This window comes from Macaca mulatta, chromosome 2, assembly GCF_049350105.2.
Source record: "Macaca mulatta isolate MMU2019108-1 chromosome 2, T2T-MMU8v2.0, whole genome shotgun sequence".
Taxonomy (NCBI): domain Eukaryota; kingdom Metazoa; phylum Chordata; class Mammalia; order Primates; family Cercopithecidae; genus Macaca; species Macaca mulatta.
The window spans coordinates 169,422,583-169,426,320 of record NC_133407.1 but is presented as its reverse complement, the minus strand read 5'-3'; the positions used below and the strand labels follow the sequence as shown (position 1 = coordinate 169,426,320).

Sequence of the window (3,738 nt, the reverse complement as noted above, 5' to 3'; positions counted from 1 at the left end):
CATGAAAATATTTTCTTCCTCTTTATACTTCTAGAATATCAATCAGGTTGACTTAGAAGTTCAGTGATCGAGTTGCAGGAAACATTTAAATTCATAGAGGTAATATTGAAATCTCAGGAATTTATTGACATCCTTAGAGGTCTCTTGAAGACTCTCCCCATCCAAAGCTCAGACCTGGATATTTTTGTGCTCCTCACACTGGTGGAAATGTCTATCCACACTCAGCTTCTCCAACTCAAAGCTTAGTGTTCCTGTGAGTCCCCGAACTAGACTGCTTATTCTTTGGACCCTTTCTTGACTCACACTAGCCATTATCAACTTCCTGTTAGTTTAGAAACTCCCTTGGCGTTGAGAGTCTGAATGGCACAATCTAGCTCTTGATTTTATACAAACCTCTCTTCATGTCTAGTTGTTAGATTTTAAGCCTTCTCATGGCTGAAATAATTTCCTGTTTTTTATTCATACATTGCACAGTGCTGAATGAAATACAGAAGACATTGTGAATTTAATTGGTGTTGACTTCACCAAGGACAAACAAGATATAAGTTTTCTTCACCATATTAGCAATTTCTGTAAGAATGATGAGATCAGAGAGTTCTTATGGCCAGGGTCACTATAAGAAATAATCTATGGGTCAAATAGGAGTCCTTTATGAGTCTCCAAAGTCATTAAAGAGGGGCGTGTTTTGTGCCATGAACTTTCCTTTTTTGCACATAGAGCTAAGAAACCCAAGAGTTAAAAAGGAGACTCAGTGATCGATTCATGGATAACAGAGTGGGCAGAAACAAGAATAGGTGGGCATAGTGTTAATAACATGGGATTATTTCCACAGCAGGCAGGCAGTGATTTGCATGTGGAAAAGGAAAAAATGTGAATCAATTTGTAGAGCTGTAAGTAAGCCTTGTCATTTTTGAGGTTTGAACATGTATAGGATAATACACCAATTTGCTTTATATTTCCTCAAAGTGACTTCAACATCACCAATCCTGTCTGTCGTTCCTCCTTCTTGTATTGAGAGGACTAATATACTCAGAATATTTCTGGCCTTGTAGGTAGAGTCCTCAGTTTGGATAAATAATCTCAGATTAGACATAGAATACAATGTGCAAAAGAACGTGGAGAACTGCCTAAAACCGAAACTACAATATAAAGAAGACACAATAGGAAACCAAGAGAAGAGTTTTTTTTTTTTTTAATTATTCCTTCATATTCAAACTTCACAAACAGTGTGAACTTGTACAATACCTCGGAAAGTGAAACTTACAAAAAAAGTGCTGGTAACATTTAAAAAAAAAACAACAAAAACCCCAAAAAACAAACATCATTCTTAGCAACATCAATTACTCTTCCACACAAAACAGAAACCTTGTAAAATTTATTTTCGTATTTTTAAGGCGTAATACTTCCGTATAAAGTATATGCAAGAGATAAAACTTCACAGTATTCCAAAATGTCACAATAATAATAATAATATAATAGTATAATGAAGCGCTACAGTTAATTTTTCTTTTTTTGAATGTTTTTTTCCTGTTTAAATAACAAATACAAGTCACAGGTAAATATACGTGAGAAAAATACGAGGCTAATATTAAATGGCAGGTAAGGATACTGTCACTGTAAGAAAAAACTGGCAGGATGTGTGTATTTAGTCTATATTTTAAAGCACTTGATAGAAAAGGCGTATGCAAGGTTTTTCCAAACAATTTTTCTGTTTGTTTGTTTGATAACTGACAACAATTTAAGAGTATAATGAGAAAAAAAAAAGGAACAAACTCCTTCTCAAAACTATTGACCTGCTCATCCCAAACCATGTATATGTTGACGGATGGATGTATTTGTGGATATACGGATTTATATCATGCAGAGAGTGATACAAGCAGTGTTCCATGCCCACCTGCAAAGATTGGAGGGTATAGCACTGTAGTCATTCAGCTCAGGTTCCTCTTGGGACATTAATCTTTCAATTTAAAGCTCTCTTTCCTTGCCTCTCCCTCTTTCCAAACTCTTCCTCAATTTCCAGGCCTTTGTTCTGAAAGGACAATCTGGTTAGAAAAGTTGCCCTCCACTCGTAATTCACTGGGAAATGGAAACTGCATCAACAGTGACACAGAGACACTGGAAATACCACTTGAATGAATGAATGAATGAATGGGTATGTATGTGTGTGTATTTTCGATCTAAATATACTGTGTGTGTGTGTGTGTGTGTGTGTGTGTGTGTGTGTGTGTGTACACAGTAGCAATTGCAAAAAAGGGACCATATTCCTTTCCATACTAAGATACAATGTGATAAGAAACATTTCTGTGCAGGGAAAAAGGTTTCTTCGAATCTTATCACAACACTGTGGCGGGAAAATCAGGAAATGGGTTCACCTTTCAGCAGTCACCACAGTAAACTTCATTGAGAACATACATGCCCAGGTATCTCTTCTGTGCACATGTATGTGTTAACAGCTAGCCATTCAGCCAACAGGTAACAGAAAGACAGCAGATAGCAAACACATCAATAAGGTGCTCAAAGAAAAAAGTGGCACCCACTTCTCAAATGGATGGCCACGTTAAGGTGCTTCAAAAAAGTTTTTTTTTTTTTTTTTTTTTTTTTTTAGTTTTTATTTCAAACATTAAGAGAGTACTGATTTTCACATGGTAGTTCTGAGTCAGGCCAAGGGTTCTGAGGTTTCTGACATCGTTCACTGAAAAGGGCTTTCACTGTAGTAGTTTTGTTCAGTTTGTTGTGGGCCACTTGAGTTTAAAAGTGTTTTTAATAGCCAGAAACTGAAATCAAATCAACATGACTAAAAGAAATAACTGATGAAATGGTATAGAACATTACTGCATTCGCATTGGATCAAGATGGTTTCGCCCATTTTTCCTCTTTCACTAACACTGTTCCTTTTTTTCCTTGTTACAATCCATTCTTTATGAACATACAGAAATGACCAAAGTCACTGCAAGTAGCTGTTTTTATTTTTTGTGATCTGTTGCAAGAGTCCAACCTTGTTTCCTCTGCTGTTGTTTGTGTAGCATCTGGTTTTGTAATGAGCATCTGGATTTGTAATGAGCATCTGATTTTGTTATGTGCATGTGTGTATATATGCACATATACACACCTATACATGTATAATATATACACTATATATATGTGGATACATATAGGAAGTGTGTATACATTTATACATAATATAGTGTATATTGTTTCAACTGGAGATAAACTGAACTGGGTTCAGACACTAGCACATGCTTAACTTTCCCCTGCTCCCTCTGTATATTTTAAACAGTCTGGAGCTTTAATATTTTTTAAAGTGCATTTTCAATGCAGAAAAACTGTAATCCACTGATTCCTTGGAAAACATTTTTGATGAGAGAAATCTGACAGTTCTCAGCCCCAAGCAAGAGAAACCTGGGTTTTGTCATGCGGGGGGCTGACGTGGCAGTGCCAGGCTTGTGCCTGAGTGATTACTGGACATTCTGGACTCCGGGCACCTTAGCAGCAGCAGCAGCACCTTTATGAGAAGGTGGAAATAGAAAAGGAAGAAGGAAGGAAAGCTCAGATGAGGAAGAATGAAGTATTGTGTTTACGTATCAAAATTGCTAACTTTGACTATAATGGATTTGTGCAGTCCCTGTTGGCCTTGGCTAAGAGATGCCATCTAGCCCCTTCCCCACCAACTGACATCAAACTCCCCATGGCCCCTGCATGCTCAAACATCACCCATATGTCCCCACGCCTAAGGCTGAT

The 3,738-nt window shown here is 37.1% G+C and overlaps 1 non-coding gene across 1 annotated transcript; it reads right to left on the bottom strand.

Moving 5' to 3' along the window:
* Window positions 1–3,098: 3,098 nt before the first annotated feature.
* Window positions 3,099–3,192, bottom strand: MIR568 (microRNA mir-568). Its single transcript, NR_032616.1, has one exon. It is a non-coding gene; the product is annotated as a microRNA mir-568 (primary transcript).
* Window positions 3,193–3,738: the final 546 nt, after the last annotated feature.